This window comes from Dermochelys coriacea, chromosome 9 (genome assembly GCF_009764565.3).
Source record: "Dermochelys coriacea isolate rDerCor1 chromosome 9, rDerCor1.pri.v4, whole genome shotgun sequence".
Lineage (NCBI taxonomy): Eukaryota > Metazoa > Chordata > Testudines > Dermochelyidae > Dermochelys > Dermochelys coriacea.
Genome location: NC_050076.1, coordinates 54,430,045 through 54,451,121, shown reverse-complemented (window position 1 = coordinate 54,451,121; position 21,077 = coordinate 54,430,045). Strand labels below are relative to the sequence as shown.

Below are 21,077 nucleotides of genomic sequence, written 5' to 3'. Positions count from 1 at the left end.
TGAAGCTGAAAGATGGCGGCAGCATGATGAGAGGAGGCAGGATTCAATGCTGAGGCTGCTGGAGGATCAAACTAATATGCTCCAGTGTATGGTTGAGCTGCAGGAAAGGCAGCAAGAGCACAGACAGCCGCTACAGCCCCTGTGTAACCAACTGCCCTCCTCCCCAAGTTCCATAGCCTCCTCACCCAGACGCCCAAGAATGCAGTGGGGGGGCCTCCAGCCACCCAGCCAGTCCACCCCAGAGGATTGCCCAAGTAACAGAAGGCTGGCATTCAATAAGTTTTAAAGTTTTAAACTTTTAAAGTGCTGTGTGGCCTTGTCCTTCCCTCCTCCACCACCCCTCCTGATGCTTCTCTCCTCCACCACCCCCAAGGGCTACCTTGGTAGTTATCCCCCTATTTGTGTGATGAATTAATAAAGAATGCATGAATTTGAAACAACAATGACTTTATTGCCTCTGCAAGCGGTGATCGAAGGGAGGAGGGGAGGGTGGTTAGCTTTCAGGGAAGTAGAGTGAACCAAGAGGCGGGGGGGTTTCATTAAGGAGAAACAAACAGAACTTTCACACCGTAGCCTGGCCAGTCATGAAACTGGTTTTCAAAGCTTCTCTGATGCGCACCGTGCCCTCCTATGCTCTTCTAACTGCCCTGGTGTCTGGCTGTGCGTACCTAGAAGCCAGGCGATTTGCCTTAACCTCCCACCCCACCTTAAATGTCTCCCCCTTACTCTCACAGATATTGTGGAGCACACAGCAAGCAGTAATAACAGTGGGAATATTGGTTTCACTGAGGTCTAACCGAGTCAGTAAACTGCGCCAGCACACTTTTAAATGTCCAAATGCACATTCGATCACCATTCTGCACTTGCTCAGCCTGTAGTTGAACAGCTCCTGACTACTGTCCAGGCTGCCTGTGTATGGCTTCATGAACCATGGCATTAAGGGGTAGGCTGGGTCCCCAAGGATAACTTTATCGGCATTTCAACATCCCCAACGGTAATTTTCTGGTCTGGGAAGAAAGTCCCTTCCTGCAGCTTTTGAAACAGACCAGAGTTCCTGAAGATGCAAGCGTCAAGTACCTTTCCCGGCCATCCCACATTGATGTTGGTGAAACTTCCCTTGTGATCCATCAGTGCTTGCAGCACTATTAAAAAGTACCCCTTGCAGTTTATGTACTCACCGGCTTGGTGCTCCAGTGTTCTGTCTATGGGCCTACCACAATTAGGGAATCCCATTGCAGCAAAGACATCCACTATGACCTGCACATTTCCCAGGGTCACTACCCTTGAAATCAACAGATCTTTGATTGCGTTGGCTACTTGCATCACAGCAGCCCCCACAGTAGATTTGCCCACTCCAAATTGATTCCAGACTGACCAGTAGCTGTCTGGCATTGCAAGCTTCCACAGGGCTATTGCCACTCTCTTGTAAACTGTGAGGGCTGCTCTCATCTTGGTATTCTTGTGCCTCAGGGCAGGGGAAAGCAAGTCACAAAGTTCCATCAAAGTGCCCTTATGCATGCGAAAGTTTTGCAGCCATTGGGAATTGTCCCAGACCTGCAACACTATGTGGTCCCACCAGTCTGTGCTTGTTTCCCGAGCCCAGAATCGGCGTTCCACTGCATGAGCCTGCCCCATTAGCAACATGATGCTCACATTGCCAGGGCCCGTGCTTTGAGAGAAGTCTGTGTCCATGTCCTCATCACTCTTGTCACCACGCTGACATCGCCTACTCGCCCGGTTTCGCTTTGCCGGGTTCTGGTGCTGCATATTCTGCTGGATAATGCGTGTGGTGTTTAATGTGCTCCTAATTGCAAAAGTGATCTGAGCGGGCTCCATGCTTGCTGTGGTATAGCGTCTGCACAGAAAAAAGGCACGGAATGATTGTTTGCCGTTGCTCTGACGGAGGGAGGGGTGACTGACGACATGGCTTACAGGGTTGGCTTACAGGAAATTAAAATCAACAAATGGGGTGGCTTTGCGAGAAACAGAATGGCCCCCTCAAGGATAGAACTCAAAAGCTCAAGGATAGAACTCAAAACTGGGTTTAGCAGGCTGTTGATTTTACGGAGGGAGGGAGGAGAAAATTAATACAAAACAAATCTGGTCTATTTCTTGTTTTGATCCACTTCATCTATCTTTATACATCTTGCTGGCAGCAAACTGTGCAGTACGACTGCTAGCCATCGTCATCTCCTGGGTGCTCGGCAGAAGACGGTGCAGTATGACTGCTGGCCATCATCTTCTGCTGGCTGCAGATTAAAAAGACAGTGCACTGCTGGTAGGACTGAATCTCCATGAAACAAAACTTAAAAGGGAAATGACTTGGCTGAATCACTCCCATGTTTGCCCAGGCGCCCCGACCTCATCGAGGTCGATTAAAAGAGTACCCTGGACTACGTCGACGACGACATACTGCACTGTCTGCTGCCAAAAAGCAATAAACTGTTGCTGTGTAGCAATGTAGTACCGCGTCTGCCAGCACCCAGGAGACATACGCTGACGGTTAGCGGAGCGAGCTCCATGCTTGCCATGGTATGGCGTCTGCACAGGTAACTCAAGAAAAGAGGCGCAAAACAATTGTCTGCCCTTGCTTTCACAGAGGGAGGGAGGGAAGGGGGGCCTGACGATATGTACCCAGAACCACCCACGACAGTGTTTTAGCCCCATCAGGCACTGCGATTTCTACCCAGAATTCAAATGAGTGGCTGAGACTACGGGAACTGTGGGATAGCTACGCATAGTGCAACGCTCCGGAAGTTGATGGTTGCCTCGGTACTGTGGACGCACTCCGCTGACTACATGCACTTAGAGCATTTGTGTGGGGACACACACTATCGACTGTATAAAAATGCTTTCTACAAAACCGACTTCTATAAATTCAACCTAATTTCGTAGTGTAGACATACCCTTTGTTTAATCGTGAGCTGACGGTGTCAAATTTGCAAATGAACTGAAGCTCAGCAGGTTTCAGAGTAGCAGCTGTGTTAGTCTGTATGCGCAAAAAGAAAAAGAGTACTTGTGGCACCTTAGAGACTAACAAATTTATTTGAACATAAGCTTTCGTGAGCTACAGCTCACTAAGATGCCACAAGTACTCCTTTTCTTTTTGAAGCTCAGCAGTTTCTCTTTGAAGTCTGGTCCTTAAGATTTTTTGCTGTAGGATGGCTACCTTTAAATCTGCTATTGTGTGTCCAGGGAGGCTGAAGTGTTCTCCTATAGGTTTTTGTATATTGCCATTCCTAATATCTGATTTGTGTTCATTTATCCTTTTACGTAGGGACTGTCCAGTTTGGCCGATGTACATAGCAGAGGGGCATTGCTGGCACATGATGACGTATATTACATTGGTGGACGTGCAGGTGAATGAACTGGTGATGGTGTGGCTGATCTGGTTAGGTCCTGTGATGGTGTCGCTGGTGTAGATATGTGGGCAGAGTTGGCATCGAGGTTTGTTGCTTGCATTGGTTCCTGAGTTAGAGTTACTATAGTATGGTGTGACAGCCCTAATTATTAAGCAATCAATTTGTAAGCACCTAGAGAAATACAGGGTTATAAGGAACAGTCAAGAACAAGTCATGCCAAATCAACCTAATTTCCTTCTCAGGGTTATTGGCCTATTGGAGGAGGGGAGAGGGGAAAGCAATACACATGATATCTCTTGATTTTACTAAGGCTTTTGACACAATCCCACATGACATTCTTATAAGCAAACTTAGTAAATGTGTTTTAGATTAAATTACTATAAAATGGTGCACAGCTGGTTGAAAGAGTGGGTGCCCAACTGCACTCAGAGAGTAGTTATCAATGGTTTGCTGTCAAATAAATTTGTTAATCTCTAAGGTGCCACAAGTACTCCTTTTCTTTTTGCGAATACAGACTAACACGGCTGCTACTCTGAAACCTGTCAAACTGGGAGGATGTATCTAGTGGGGTCCTACCAGGGTCAATCCTAGATCGGTATTCTTATTAAATATTTTCATTAATGACTTCAATAATGGAGATTTGCAGATGACACCAACCTGGGAGGAGTCACAAGTAGTTTAGAGGACAGGATTAGAATTCAAAACAACCTTGACAAACTGGAGAATTGATCTGAAATCAACAAAATGAAATTTAATAAATACAAGTGCAAAATACTTCACTTAGGAAGGAAAAAAACAAATGCACAAATACAAAATGTATAATAACTGGTTAGGTTATAAGAAAAGGAGTACTTGTGGCACCTTAGAGACTAACAAATTTATTAGAGCATAAGTTTTCGTGAGCTACAGCTCACTTCATCGGATGCATTAGTGATGCATCCGATGAAGCTTATGCTTATAGCTTATGCTATAAAGCTTATGCTCTAATAAATTTGTTAGTCTCTAAGGTGCCACAAGTACTCCTTTTCTTTTTGCGAATACAGACTAACACGGCTGCTACTCTGAAACCTGTGGTTAGGTTATAGTACTGCTGAGAAGGATCTGAGGGTTATAGTGGATCACAAATTGAATATGAGTCAACAATCTGATGCAGTTGTGAAAAAGACTATTATCATTCTGGGTACATTAACAGGAGTGTCATTTGTAAGATGCGGGAGGTAATTGTCCCACTCTACTTAGCACTGATGAGGCTGCAGCTTTAGAAAAAAATCAGCAAATTGGAGAGAGTCCCGAGAAGAGCGACAAAAATGATCAAAGGTTTAGAAAATCTGCCCTGTGAGGAAAGGTTAACAAAACTGGGCATGTTTAGTCTTGAGAAAAGAAGCCTGAGGGTCAGGGACCTGAGAAGGACAGTTTTCAGAATGTTAAGGCCTGTTATAAAGAGGACGGGGATTAAATGTTCTCCATGTCCTCTGAAGGTACGACAAGAAGTAATGGACTTAATCTGCAGCAAGGGAGATTTAGGTTCGATATTAGGAAAATCTTTCTAACTCTCAAGGTAGTTAAACTGTGGAATAGGCTTCAAAGGGAGACTTTGGAATCCCAATCACTGGAGCTTTTTAAGATCAGGTTGGACAAACCCCTGTCAGGGACGGTCTAAATCTACTTGGTTCTGCCTCAGTGCAGGGAGCTGGACTAGCTGACCTCTGAAAGTCCCTTCCAGCTCTACATTTCTCTGATTCTATGAATGGCATAGAGAAAATCAGATGTTTCCATTTACTCTGACTTGTAACACAAGAACAAGAGGTCACACAATGACACTGGAAAGTGATACCTGTAAAACTGATCAAAGGAGATACTTTTTCAGCACAACAAATACTTCACCTGTGATGCTCGCTAATCTTGAGATCACTGAGGCTGGGAGCTGAGTGGGATTGAAAAAAGGATTTGCTATTTGTAAAGATAATGAGAACATACACAGTTACATTATAAAGGACAAAAACATGTAAGGGATTTATAAACCCTCACAGTTTAGGGCAGTGGTGGGCAACATGCGGCATGCGGGCCACACGCAGCCCATCAGGGTAGTCTGCTGGTGGACTGCAAGACAGTTTGTTTACATTGACCATCCGAAGGCACAGCTGCCTGCAGCTCCAGTGGCTGCGGTTCGCCGTTTCCGGCCAATGGCAGCTACAGGAAGTGGTGTGGGCCGCCGCTTCCCGCAACTCCCATTGGCTGGGAACGGCAAACTGTGGCCACTGGAAGCTGCAGGCGGCTGTGCCTGTGGACGGTCAATGTAAATAAACTGTCTCGTAGCCAGCCAACGGATTACCCTGACGGGCCGCATGTAGCCCATGGGTCATAGGTTGTCCACCACTGGTTTAGGGCATAAATCATACTTTAACTGCCTGGGGTTTGGAAGAAATGTTCTCTATCGGCTGTTTTATTGTGTGATTGTCCATTACAGGAATTCTTGTACCTTCCTTGGCGGCATCTGGTACTGGCCACTGTCAGACAGAGGATACCAAACTAGAAGGACATAGTGGATACCACTGATCTGATCCTGATCCAGTACAGAAATTCCCATAAAAAGAGACTTGGGAGCATATCTTCAGCTGATGTAAAGAGAAGCAGCTCTGGTGAACTCTGTGGAGCTCTGCTGATTCACAGCAGCTGAGATGCTGGTCCTTAAAGATAATTCCAACATTCTGTGTGCTGGGGCTAATTTCCAAAGTTCTTTCAAATAGAAATAGTGCCACTCTGGTTCCAGTGGCAAGCGGTTAGGCAAATGCTTGAGTTGTGCTGTGTTCACATAATATGAAGACATAAATAAGTCTGAACAAGTCTGAGCTCTTGGAACCAGATTTTCAAGAGCTCAGCACCCAGGAGCTCCCATTGTGACATCTATGGCCAGATTTTCAGGAGAGTTCAGAACTCAACACACACCTTGTAGCATGGTCTCAGTTGATCTGCCGAGCGGCTGGGGGCGGTGGGGAGCTACCGCCTCGCCGAAAGGCCCTGGTCACCTCTCTCTCTCAACGGGGAATTAGCGGGAGGGAGTGTGACATTGCAGTTGGTGTGATACAGGAATACTGGCAAGAGTCAGGGATGTGCCCCTCAGGCAGGGGAGCGCCAGCAAGTGTCTGTGACACGCCCCTCAGGCAGGGGAGCACCGGCAAGAGTCTGTAGCATTTTATTGGGGTTCTGCCACCCCAAGGCGGGGTGGCAGGGGTAGGGGAACACAGGCCCACCCAACTCCACTGCATTCCAGCCCAGGCCCCTGATAGTGGCAGGGGGGTCCTGCCACTGGGTCAGTGAGGATACACCCACAACACGCTGACCAAAAGCTAACTCATGGCACTGTCCAGTTCCGTCCCTGAGCTACTTCCTACCTGGTCACCCGAGTGGGTCCCTCTGGTTCCTCCAACTCATCTGGGTATTCAGCTGCAGGTAGCCCTGGTAGCTCCAGCTCACCCTCAGCATCGGGCTCACTTGGGCTTGGGTTGCTGCCTGGCTCCTCCGGTTCCTCGGGATACTCTGCAGCTGGCAGTCCTGGTAGCCCGAGACCTTCCTCTCGGTCAGGTTTCCCTTGGTCCAGGGAGTCCCCTGGTTTGGCAGCAGGGTCCACAGGGAGCAGCCTGTGTCTGTCTCCCTCCCTGGGGCAGTGCTTCTATATTGTGATGCCAACTTTTCCCAACCTAGCACTAAAAATTTCCCAAAACTGGTGAAAAATTCCCAGATAAAGTTTTTTATTTCAAAATCTCAAAGGAACGTAATATGTGTGTTTTTAATAACTATATAATATATATTATACCCAAAATTATTCTTATTCGTTTGAGATATTTCACATTTATAATTTTTATACCTATAGACATGTTTTTCAATTTTAAACTTATGTTACTTATACAGTAAATAAAATATTTTACACATGAGGAGAAGGAGTGAAATGATAGAAAACAATGTATTTTACACAAATTTCACTATTTTAAAAACAAAACTATTAATAAGTACACCATGTGCCCTGCAGTGTACTGAACATCAAAGTTACTTTGAAAAAATAAAAAGTAAACATATGATTATAAAATAAGATAAAAAAGCAAACAGAAAGAACAATAACACTCTTTTATATAATTTTCCTTATTATTATAATCTCTGAGTTTTATCCATTTTCTGACTAATGGTCTGAGTTGTCACTAGGAACATCTTTACCATCATTAATATTTTTACTAGTTCTATCACTGTCATTTTTACTCTACATATTTTTACAATGTAAATACAAGTACTTAATAGTAATTACAAAATTAGAACATTTCTCTTGCTTTGCTTTCAAAGCTGACCTTATAACTATACTAGAATTGAGTGTTTTTGTTTGTCATACAGTTTCTTTTTTTGTTTTTTTGGTCAGTTACCATGGAAAAAATTCTTTCACGTGCTGCATTTGAATGCGGTAATGTGAAAAACTTTTTAGCCAGTTCAGATATATTTGAAAACATGAATCGACCTGAATAATCTTTGATTTGTGAAATCTCTTGCCACATTTCATCAATTGGTTTGCTTTTTAAAATTGCAATTTCATTTAATTCAAGAGATAATGGCAGGGCTCTGAGTTCACTCTGAGCAGCATTGAAATCAACCTTAAATATGGCACAAAGCTTAGTGATATCTTTTTTCTCTTTGGCAACATTAACATTAAGGTATATTGCAGGATCTACAAATTGAACTTCTGTGAAAACAACAGAATCAAGTGGCAGTCTTGACAGCAAGTGATGTAATAGTGTAGGATATTCTTTCTGACATTCAAAGCTAAGTTTGGATCAACAGATTTTAAGTAGTTTTCACATTCCGGCCCAATGTAAATGTCTTCAATTTTTTAAAAAATTGAGGGATGTGCTACATTAATTTTTAATAGTTCTTCATTCAGTAAATTTGGCTTTAAGTAATTTGCTGCTATAAGCTTAAAAAGTTTCACAGATTCCGGTCTGATGCCATGAATCAGTGGTTTTGTGCTTTCGAAAAGAGCATTGAATTTGTTCATATAATCCAAAACATATTTCAAAAAGAACAAATAAGCTCTAAGTTCTGGATTGCACATTATATCATAAATATATTTTGCTTTAGGGCTTTTGCAATTGATAATCAAATTGAATATAGTTAAACAGGGTGTCCCATAAGATCAAAACTCTATTAACACATGGGTGTAAAGCTAACCATCTGGTTAAACTTCATTTTAACATTCCTAATTTGATCTTTCGAAAATATTCCACCATCTTCTGAATTTCTTCTTTCATTTTTACACTATGTGCAGGATAGTTAGTCATATCTGATATAAATTGCTCCACAAAATTAGGTAAAGCACTTGCAGCAGAACTAGAAATCAGAGTCAATGTATGGCAAATGCACCTGACTAAAACTATCTGTGGAACATCTTCTCTCAGTTTAGAGAAAACTGAGTTCTTTGGCCCGATCATTACACTGCCACCATCACAGGCTACACCTAAAATATTATTCAAAGGAATATTTTTCTCCATTATAGACTCTTTAAAAGTAGTGTAAATCCCCTCTGCAGTGCAATTTTTGGGGTCAAGTTCTAATAATTCTAACAATTGTGAAGTAATTTTGCCATTGGATCGATTAACATACTGCACAACAATGAGATATTTATTCCCTGAAGTAGATTCATCCACAAATACACTAAATTCATTAACTTTCTATTTTTCTACAAGTTCCTCAGTCTCAGTTTGCTAAAACATTGCTAATTATAGCAGTGCATTTATCTTTCTTTAATGTTACAGCCTCAGCAATTTTGGAATCAGGGAAACATTTTTTAACTACTTCAGTCAAGTGTTCTCCAGATTGAATACTGACATGTTCAGCAAAGTAACAGGCCATTCTAATCTCTGCATCTTTAACTTGCTCTTCAAATTTTTGTGCTTTTTTAATTTCACAATCTTGTTTATTAAACATATCGTCAATTTTCTTTGTATTAGATACTGTCTCAATCTTTTGTTTATGTTTTTTACCATTAACGTGCTTATCTAACTCACGAGTACCTGCCTGGATTTTTACATCACAACATTTGCAATAAGCTAAAAAACTATTGTTTTCTACTTTCTGCAGCCAGTCTTTGTATTTACCTTCTTGAAGCAAAGAGTCTTGAAAGGCTTTTTTGAACGTAGATGGCTTCTCTTTTGGTGGAAGTTCACTCCGAGTCTTCAATACTTTGTCGGGGGTGCTATCCAGTTGTTTTCATTTCAACATGGACAGATCTTTTTCTACTCCTGCAGTCCTCTTCCTCTTCTCACCAGACTTACCAGTCTCTTTATTCATTTTTTATGTTAGATAAAAAATGGAAAGAGATCTCTGAAATAATGGAATGTGATAATTAATATCATGTATATTTCAATTTATATTTAAATCAAAGAAGGAAACATATTATATATTATTACCTAACACAGTAGGGGAAGATATTTAATATTTGCCTGGAAGAAGGTGCTGTTACAAATTTATGAACAGCCGAAAGCTCTGGTACACATTCTCTGTGCAACTGCAAGCATGAAATCCAAAATTTTAGAGATTTAATGGAAGATCAAAAAACTAATCTTAATCAGTAAGTATTGCAATATATTTAATTATTGGAAGAAACCTTACCTAGAAGATAAATTTGATAACCATCTCCTTATTACCCGTCAGCCAGCTGTTGCTGAGGTTGGTTTTTTGAGTGCATGTGTGCGCACTTGTCACTTCACTTGTGCTGTCATGATATAGTATGTTGAAGCACCACCAATAGGAGAGCAGCATAGCCCAATTATGAAAATCACGTGACAAATATTCACCAATCGAATTGAACGCATTTTGAGGGAAATTTAAAAGAGGCGCAAATATTTTACTTATTACTTTTTATCAAAACTTCCCAGGATTTTTGAGATTTGGAAAATCTTTTGCTTTTTATGAAATTTTTCCAGGATTATTTAGGTTTTGAACGAAAATTCCCAATTTCCCAAGTTGAAACATTTTACTCAAAAATTTCCAGATTTTGGGAAATTTCCCAGGATATAGAAGCACTGCCCTGGGGCTGCCCTCACTGGGCTAAGGGACCCGCTTTTTGTACTTCCTGTACAACCCCTCCCCTTCTAGGGGGTGCAGTAAGCTTGGCCTGGCTCTGCCCACTCAGGCTGACAGAGTGGCTCATCACTCTCTGGCTCAGAGGGAAACCACACCAGCTCCCTACACACCTGACATGTTGAGCTCTCCTAGACTCTGGCCACTGATTTTGGTGTCCAAATGGGAGCTGATCTTGTCTGAAAATCCAGCCTTTAATGTTCCAGTTTTCGGGAGTTAATTGTTTGTTTTTGCATGGGGAGATCTCTGGAAATTGTAACCCGGAGTTCATGCCTTCAAACAGGACGAAAGGAACCTATTCGCTTCCCGTTTACCAGGGCTTTCCTGGCATTCCTGCCATCAAACTGCCAAGCCCAGGGAAGGAGTCCCCTGCTTGTACGTACAGCAGCAGCAAAGCAGGGTTCCCCACAATGCTGGGATCATGAGCCTCTGCTGCTGGAGCCCCTTCTAGGAGTGTGACAGTTTAAAAGGTGTTTTTGTTTGTTTGTTTGTTTGTTTGCAGCCAAGAGGGTCTGAGTCTCAGCATTCATGGGGGCAGTGGGGTGGGGAATTGGGACTGATTTCATACACAGGCAGGTGACCGAATGATTCTCCAAACTGCCATAGCAATAGCCAATCTGTGGTGGCACAGTGGGCTCTCGGATCATTTATTTGCATTGTGTTTCTAGGTCCTTCCCTTTATAGACATTTAAGCTTTTAGGTGAAATTCTGTGCTTTGCTTCTAAGAGACACAGCACACAACTTGAGCCTAGAGCAAGGAGCAACAAGGGTGGCTTTAAGATCGAGTGTGGCTTGGCTGCCCTCTGGTCTGCCACAAGCACTTAAAAATACAGTCATATTAACAAGTGGTTAAAAGTGTGAATTAAAATATAACAAAACAGTATTTTATAATAAATGTATGCAAAACATTCATGTAGGCCCTTATGGACGAGGCAGCATCCTCTCATCAGTCTGCAGCTATTGCTATCAAAAGCACTGATATTGTTACAATGAGCATGTTATGGAATTAGGGCCTTCTCACTGTGGGTTCTGTCTGCAGGTCCCCAGTGTCACTCTCCTTGTTGTCGTTTGCTCTGAAGTGGATCTGTAGTTGCAGGGAGCTGGAATTTGGAATAAAGACTGGGCTGGTACTGCTCCCTCACGAAGAGGACATGTGTTTGGAAGTGAAGTGTGTTCTCCAGATTTCCTCTGTGAAAGGCTTTCGTGCTACATGCATAACATGTGATGTTGTACAGCACGTAAAGATCCACTGATGCCGCCACAAACCCCCAGATAATCTCCTGGGCCTGGACCCTTGGCTATAGATGGGGAGTGCACAGTGCAGCTCAAAGGACTCATCCCGACCCCACTGTGTTCTTTAGAGCAGCCTGCCACTGGCCCCCAAGGGACTAAGGCAGCCAGGGGTCCATAGTGTCATTCCCCCTTTACACTAGCCACACCCCATATCACAGCAGCCGGAGTGTGGTGGTTTAAGAGTTGCAAAACTGCCTCTACCTCATAGGGTCTTCCCCTCCACTGGGGTGATATAACACTCCCCTGACCAGCTAAACTGTCTTTAGGGCCATAATCTGCTGGCACAAAGCAGCTGAGCTGCACCACCCCAGAGGAGCCGGACTGCTATGGAAATAATTTGGTTGATGCATTGTATATTTCCTTATATTCCATTTCTCTGTGTTTTTATTATTTGGGACATTTGCATGAAAATAGGATTTTATTGCCAAGGTGTCATCAACTTCCCCTGCTCATTCCCCATCTGAAGTCATATCCCTCTCTGCAATTTCATAAACATCTGCACAGAAATGAATTGTGTGGTATCAAACAGAAGATAGACTTCAGGGGCAGAATAAGCTGTGACAGCCAATGAATTCTTAGAAATAGGGAAATAGTTTTATTGCAATGTCTGACTAATAAACATTGTGAGGAAGACAAAGACAGGACAGATGTATCAGAGGAGTTCTCATTAAAATGTGCCAAATTCATACTCCACTGGAGTTACACTAAGGAGGCATTTGAACTGATAGCTTTAGGTGGCAACAGATGTTTAACTCCCTGTCAAATCATAAAGACAATTCAGATAGATTGAGCAGATGGGGAGTGTATAATGTGTGAGTTAGGTTCTGAGCTAATCTTTGGCTAAGGAAGATGAAAAGGAAGGAAAAAAAATTCTTCCAGCCTGAAACCCTGATTGTAAAGGCTGTATTATAAACAGTGTCTTATCACTTTGCTCATTACAGGGAAGAATTCCTCAAAGCCCTGATGACACTTACAGTGCTTTATAACCCACTCAGCCATTGAGCACTTCCTTTTGTGGTTGGCTGAAGCAGAAGTAAGTGCTTCTTGCAAAAAAAGAGATAAGTGTCAACAAAGAGTTATTTAGATGAAGTTCAGATAGGGGAGAGGTTAAGCAATGCATCAAAGGTAATTTGTTAGTCTCTAAGGTGCCACAAGTACTCCTTTTCTTTTTGCGAATACAGACTAACATGGCTGCTACTCTGAAACAGTTCTTGGAGTGCATCAAACCATGTCTGAAAAACAAAAGGGGGAGAGCGAGGGGCAGGGAAGGCATGGCCAGCCGCTGCCTCTGTCTCCCATGGCAGTGATACGCAATCAACGTATTTCTTTAACAAGTTTAGTCCTTTGGGAGAGGGCCAGAATGAGCACTGATGACACTTACTCCAGCTTTAATGCAGATGCCCAGCTCCCCCCTCGCTCCCCACATCTATCTCCCTTGTCATCTCCAAGTGAGAAGAATCTGTTGAAAAGATCTCTACTACCCCACAAGGACATCACGCCTGCCAATTTTGCCACCTCTAATGTCCTCTACAATTAAATCCTCATTTTCCCCTGCCCCTTTCTGCTCTCCCTTTGATCTCCTCACACTCTGTCAAACAACATCCTTTCTGCCAATAAAAGAGCATCCTGCATTGGCTATATTCCCTTGTTTTCAACCCCTGTCTCTCTAAATTTATTTCACAATAATCGACCACTCCTTTTTCACTGATATCTTCCATGATATCCCCAAGCAGCCAAGATACCCTGTAAAAAATCCCTTCCTACCACCCGTTCTCTCATTGAAAACAAAGACAGACTTTGGACAACCTTTATAGTCAAACATAGCATTTTGGGGCCACCGCTATGCTAGGAGAGAGGCTATTGAAATTAATAATCAGGTTTAAACCTAACTCAATGTGATCTGGAGGAGAAGCTGCCCCCTTGACTTATCTTTGAACTCATGTGGTAGGAGGGGTGTTGGCATGGGTGCTGACTGGTAGCCCTCCCTCATTTTAATTCTTCGGGTGGTCCCGAGCTGGCGGAGGGAAGGGAGCACTGTCTCAGCAGTGGGCAATGGAGATCAAAGTAGGAGAGTAGCTCATCATTTCTGGTGTCATCGTGGCAGTTGATGCCACGTGGTGATGTGTCATTGTATCTTCTTGTGTGATGGGACATAGCACATGCCCAGACACACACAGTGAAGAGCAATGTAGGGAAATACATTTTAGGTTGTATATTAGGAAAAACTTTTTCACCAGGAGGGTTGTGAAGCACTGGAATGGGTTACCTAGGGAGGTGGTGGAATCTCCTTCCCGAGCGGTTTTTAAGGTCAGGCTTGATAAAGCCCTGGCTGGGACGATTTAGTTGCTTTGAGTAGGGGGTTGGACTAGATGACTTCCTGAGGTCCCTTCCAAACCTGATATTCTATGATTCTTTGATTCCTCTGCTGTACTGGGCTCATGTCAAGGGACAGGCTTTGGAGTGGTAACTGGCTCAGCACTTCTAGACTGCTGGGAACAAGCCTTGGTGAGGTCATTGTATGAACACCTCTAGCTTGCTGGGCTGATGCCACGACATATGCCTCTGGTCACAGATCAGTAGTTTAGCATGATGGTCTGATGTCAAGACTCAGGGCTTTATTAAGGTTACTAGCTCTGGGCACAGGCCTTTGTGAAGGTTAGTGGCTCAGCACTTCTTCTGGGCTTACATCAAAGTCGAGGCCTTGGTGAGACCATTGGAGCAGCTCCTTGAGCTTGCTGGTTTTATGTGAAGGTCCAGGTCTCCGTGAGGTCTGTGGATCAGCACATCTAGTTGGCTAGTTTGATGTCAAGGGACAGGCTGCTGAGAGACCACTGGCTCAGCCACTCAAGCTTGATGAACTTATTTCCGGTCATACATTTCTCTGAGATGTATGGTTCTTCTGTCTAGCCTGCAGGGCTGATGTCACACCATGGGTCCCTGGAGATGAGAGGCTCAGGGCCTCTAGCTTGCTGGGATGAGGCCATAAGACATAGGCCGTTGAGAGATTATTGCCTCACCATCGCTGGATTTCTAGGCTGACATAAAGGTCCAGGCCTGCATGAGCTCACTGGATCAGCACCTCTAGCTTGCTGGCTGATGGGAAAATTTATATTTTTTTAAGTCTCTGGATCAGCAGTTTTAACTGGCTGGGCTGATGTCAAGGCACAGGTTCAGTTCTTGGGTCATTGATCTGATGTCAATGTAGAAGAGTCTGTGAAATCCTCTGCTCTAATGGCTAGCTGCCCTTGTTGGCTGGTCTAATGTCCAGGAACAGGCTGCTGTGAGGTCACTAACACACCACCTACAGCTTGTTGGGCCAAAACCAAAGCACAAGCTTTGTGAGTGTTACTAAATCAGTACCTCTAGTTCGCTGGGCTTATGTTAGGATGCAGGTGTCTGTGAGCTGATAGGATTTGCTAGGATAGTGACAAGAAAAGGCCTTTCTGAAGTTCCTGGATTAGAAGTTCTATCATATAGGGCTGTTGTGAAAGTGCAAGTCTCTGGGAGGATACTGGCTCAGCCTCGGTAGTTAGAGATCAGACTAGAAGGAAAGCTCACCAGGTCTGGTGCTTGTGTGTCATCATTGGTGCTGATGGCATGTGAAGTGGCATCTCATCATCTTGTATGATGGGACATGGACCAGGGAAGATAATAGGGACAAAGGAATAAATGTATTGCACAAAGATTCATGTCCCCAAGCAAGTCCATTGCCAGCCAAACCTGTGTCCATGTGGGTATGCATTTGTGTGCATGTGTGTGCATTTGCATGCAGAGGGTGGAGCTGTGCAGATGAACAGCCACTGAGCACCCAGCTACAGCTTCTTTGAGCTCCATCAGTGCCAGGCATCGCTTTGATCCAGTGTTGGTGGGTGTGGGGGTGACGGCGTGAAGAGAGGTGAGAGCTGTCTGCAGTTCTTTGCAGCCCCTTCCCTCCAACTAACATAGGTCCTTGAAAAACACACATTCCTCTCACCAACCATGATGAGCATTGAAGGGCAAGCCAGGTGTTAAGGGCAGGAGACTCCAGCAAGAAGGAGCATGCTCTGCAAATGGGCTCATGATAGATTGTAAGCCGGTGCCCTGGCCAGCCATCCCAGCATTACAGAGAAAACATGTAAGGGGGATGGCTTTTCCCAGGTGCTTATCAATCGCCAGGACATATATAACAAGGGAGTGGGTCTGGAGGGATAGGTGTACTCATGTGTTAGCACCTATTTGTTAGCTGAGAGGACAAACAATGGCAGGCAGTTTGTCCTGGAGCCCTGCTTTCCCGGGGCTTGTTAGGCACTCGGGATGGGATCCCTCCCCTAGATGCCTGCTTCTTTTTGAAATTGGGATTTTTTAACTCTTTTATATCAGCAGTGCTGGCCTGCTTTGTTCCCTTCCTATCTTCAGGGCTACTGCTGCTCCTTCCCCTAGTAATGCTGACTGGGCTGGTCAGCGGAGCCATGGCAGCAATCTCAGGCTCTTTCAGTTCTTGAAAACAAATTGCAGGCTCTGTTTCCTAGAAGGAAAAAATGACTCAAACCCTCAGAGCTTTCTAACCTCAGTCCCTGCCATCTGCATTCCTGGAATGGACACAAGGGACTACATAAGGAGATGGGCTGCCAGTGCTGAATGGGAACATCTTTATTTGACCACAAGGTTTTTTTATATGCTGGAAAGAATTTTTCACTGTGTTGGGACCTTATTACAGCAATGCACAGCAATGCTTTCTACCTTCTGCATGGCAACCCAGGGAGAACAGAAACCAGGATGCTCCACAATGACTCTCAGGCTGCCATGGAATGAGACCCAAAGACATGTATGGCATGAGTGTTACATCGGCATGCATGATGGTATCTTTGTAGTACTGGGAAAACATGCAACATTGGAATGTTGAGAACAGGCTTCTGTAAATAATGGACCCAATTCTCATTTGCACTAAGGTCTCTTTACACAATGCTGGCAGTGCAAAGGAGTCTTGAAGCAGGTGTAGATGACCTGATGTGTAGCAAAAAATGCTGGGGCACCTAATGTGGAGATTCCCACTGAAGCCAGGAGATGGAAACTAGAGGGGAAACTCCAGGGAGTCTGCTGCCCAACTCAGGAGAGTAGCCACCTTCCATTACACCTTCTGAGGCGAAGAAGAGGGGATACCTCTCCATTCAGAAAGGGTCCCCTCTGGAGTCATGTCCATCTACAGCAGTAATTCTCAACCTTTCCAGACTACTGTACCCCTTTCAGGAGGCTGATTTGTCTTGTGTATCCCCCAAGTTTTGCCTCACTTAAAAACTACTTGCTTACAAAATCAGACATAAAAATACAAAAGTATTATAGCTCACTTTCTCATTTTTACCATATAATTATAAAATAAATTGTGATCCCCATTGATATAGTATATAGAGCAGCATAAACAAGTCATTGTCTGTGTGAAATTTTAATTTGTACTGACTTCACTCATGCTTTTCATGTAGCCATGTAGGCAAATATCTAGATGAGTTGATGTACCCCCTGGGAGACCTCTGCATGGGGTACACATACCCCTGGTTGAGAACCACTGGTCTAGACAAGAGATCATGGAAGTGTATCATTAGAAAACAAGCAGTACCTCAAACTGTTTGATTGCAGTGGGAAAGACCCGGTTTTATTCAGGGGGAATCCCCATTTACTCCCCCAAGGATTTAATTGCACATCCCTGTTAGTCAAATGAAGGAATGGCAGAACAACCAGGACAAAAGAAATTGGAGTGGCAGAGAAAGGAGACTATGAGTGAAATCACTGAAGACAATGGCAAAACTCCTATTGATGTCAACAGGGTCAAGATTTCACCCTATTATTATCTGCCTGCATATTTCTGGTATACCCACCATCTAGTGTCTGTGTGTGTATATATATATATATATATATATATAGGGTCTATGGGTCTGTTTCAACACCCACTGAAGCCAGTGGGAGTCTTTCCATTTAATTCATTGGTATTGGATCATGCCCCACCTGCCTGAGTTTTAGTAGAATTAACTGGCTGACCTCAGGGACTGTGGGTTCATAGTTTAAACTCTGACTAGTTGGTAATGCCCGACCCCTCTCCCCTTAGAAGTGTCAACATCCATATGAATATTAACCCTTGTGTTGCAGAGCAGAACTGTTTATGGCCTTGTCTATACTGGCGGTGGTGTGTAAGGTATGTGTAGCATGGCAGTGAAAGGCTCTGGCAAAGAAGAGACAGCAGGGAAAAGCTCCAGCAGCTCCCCACTGCTGGAGCCTTTCACTATGGAGTGGGGAGGTGCTGGCAAGGGGAGGTGGTAGGGAAAGACTCTGGCAGTGGAAATGAAGCAGCAGTGATGAAATCAGCAGGGATTTGACACAAAGTCAATTGGAGTCTTTCCACTGACATCAAAGGATTGCAGATCAGGCCCTAGAAGAGGCTAGAACATCTGGAAGTTGTGTAAGGGAATATGGCAATGGAACAAGAAGAGCAGAATGCATGGATATGAATCAGGAGCTGAAGGGACACCGTAAATTCTAGTAATTTCCTCTTTTTAAATTGCTCAGGCTTTAATTGCTCCTGGGCTTTCAAATCTGACATATGTCACTGTCACCCAACACCCAAAACATTAAACAACTAGACTCTCCGAAGAGTGAACATATCATGTGTATGGTGTCTTTTAGTTATGATTCTGAGGGTGTGAAAGAACACGCCTCTGATGTCCTGGGTCTCTCTGCTACATTTCCTTAGCTTGCTGGAATTTCCGTCTGTTTCTTTCCCTCTCAGATACCAGTTGAAGACAGTGTCAATCCATGTGTATGCCTGACAGAAGCTGGTGAAGTGCCAGTTTCCTAATCAAATATCTTTGCCCCTCTCTCAGGTATGTTGCCTCAGTGTGTTGGGTATTTTTAGGAGCAGGTTTCGCTGGGGTGTCAGGCTCCATCTTCCCCTATTATTAATCATTGAAGGGGGTTCTGCCAATCAAAGAAAAGATTTATGAGGCAAGCAGGAAGCTCTTGTTTTTACAGGAGTTTCTCGCACACAGTAGGAAAAGCAAACATTCCAAACATACCAAAGGATCCATGGGATAAAAATTCCCCAAGCAGCCAAGATTAAGACACTTGAAGCACATGGAAGGATTGAAACCTGAACTCAAGGATTTAACTGTCTTATTAGCGGTCAGCACTGAGTACTGGTAAGGAGAATCTGAACCATACATGAAAAGTCATTCTTGGGGAGAGGATCATCCACAGCCCCCAGGGAACCCTAAAGGCACTCCCACCTCCTCCCGATATGGTGACCAGCATCCCTTTGGTAGTGTGACCATATTTCCCAAAGGGAAAATGGGAACTGCATGGGGCTGGCCCAAGCTGCTCGCCCAAGCCCTGCCTGTCCCTGCGTGAGGCTGGGTCACTACTTGCTGGAACCCTGTCTGCCTAACCCCACACGAGGCTGGGGTCACTGGTTGCTCAAACCCTGCCTCCCAACCCCCCATGCTGGGCTGGCATCGCCGCTTGCACCGCCACACTTTCCTCTGCAACCCACTTTTTTGACAAAAATGGGCATTTGTCCCATTTGCTCTTGCCAATTGATCAAGTTGGCAAGAGCAAATGGGACAAATGCCCACTTTTGCCAAAAAAGTCAAGACACAGGACTGGGCTTAAAAAAGGGACTGTCCCAGCCAAAATGGGATGTATGGTCACCCTACCCTTTGGCTAAGACTTAGATGGGAATCTCTTTGGAAGCTATCAGCCTGGCTCCCCAGAAGGGCGGTGAAGTACTGGAATGGGTTATCTAGGGAGATGGTGGAATCTCCATCCTTAGAGGTTTTTAAGGCCCAGCTTGACAAAGCTTTGGCTGGGATGATTTAGTTGGGGTTGGTCCTGCTTTGAGCAGGGGATTGCACTAGATGACCAATATTCTATTATTCTAAGTCAGAGAAGGGTCACTGTTGTATGAGTTGACACAGTGCCTGATCTCAGTTTTCAGGGCAGGAGTTGTTTCTTTCCTACAGTACCCAGCACAATGAGGCCCCAATATTAATGGAAGGGGGCCTACAGATACTGCCATAAACGTTGCAAAGTTTAGTTGCTACATAAAGGTTATAATCTCACCTTCATCTCTGTGCAAACCTCCCGTTGCCATCAGCAAGTATTCTGCCATGCACTGTGGGGAATATATCGCCCTGCATTTATCTTTCAGTCCACAGGCTGTAACTAAAAATGGAATCTGGCTTTCTCTTCTGAAGGAGTTTGACACTCCGACTGCAGTAGAACCCCTGCAACTGAATTCAATGGGGTCTCCGTGCATGGATTTGTTTGTGGAACTGGGGCCTAAATTATCAACAATGTTTGCCTCTTAATAAATCAAATGCTTTTCATTATTATTTTATATCTCATTGGTGTCTTTCTTCACTTATCAGCAGTTACTGATGTCAGTTTGGAAATTGTTTGGAAATTAATGCTTTCATTATAAATTTGTCCCAATGAATACTATTTAGTTTTAGATTCTACTGCCAGTATATTCTCTCACACCATACTATCTGCTACTGTGCGTATCAGTAATCTGTGCCTGCTGCGTATGTATAGGTTTGAAGAGCATTACATTTCATTTCAACTTTCCCAGTAAGTTAATTTAAGAGCTAAGTTGAAGCATAATGATTTAGTTCAAACATTACTGAGTGCACAGCCTGTAGATAGGTGCACAAGTTGCTGCTTGCTCCTTTTTGGGAACCTGCCACATGCTGGCCTTGTGACAATGTATCTTGCTCTCTTTCCGTCTCAATCCTCAGCATCATTGACTTCAAGGGGGATATTCATGTGATTAAGTGCTTAAGTGAGTTAAGTGATTAAGTTAAGCATGTGCTTAAATGCATTGCCAGATCAATGCTCCACAATTTACAGGCTTGTGCCCTTAAAGTGCACTTCTGGTCTGACAAATGACTGCAAATGTGCATTTTCTTACTCCTTCTAGCTGCTCCTTGGGTATATTCAGTCATATCTGCTGATTTTAATTAGAACAATCAGTTCTGATTGTTTTTTTATTCCTGCTAGCTTTACAGAGCCAATACAGCTGCAAGAGAGTGGGCTGGATTCAATTCCTTCCCATGCATCATCAAGAGAATAGTTTCCTAAACTCCAGTTCAACTGATGGCAATGGGATTGCACAAATATCTCTGAGGTGATCATCTGAAAACATTTGGGTTGCTCAAGTGTAAGTGAGAGCCTAATTTGGCCCGTGGAAACTTTATTGGTGATGATAATGTTTGAGAAGGAAAGAAGTCAAGCTTGTTTTGAAGATCGCATGTTGAATTTCCAGGACTGGAAATCAGAAAA

The 21,077-nt window shown here is 43.9% G+C and overlaps 1 long non-coding RNA gene across 1 annotated transcript; it reads right to left on the bottom strand.

Annotated features, from left to right (window-relative positions):
• Positions 1–7,097: 7,097 nt before the first annotated feature.
• On the bottom strand, positions 7,098–10,025 carry LOC122455875. Its single transcript, XR_006274378.1, has 3 exons — positions 10,011–10,025; positions 9,809–9,906; positions 7,098–9,722 (listed from the first exon to the last, which is right to left on the bottom strand). It is a non-coding gene; the product is annotated as an uncharacterized LOC122455875 (long non-coding RNA).
• Between the last annotated feature and the right edge of the window lie 11,052 nt (positions 10,026–21,077).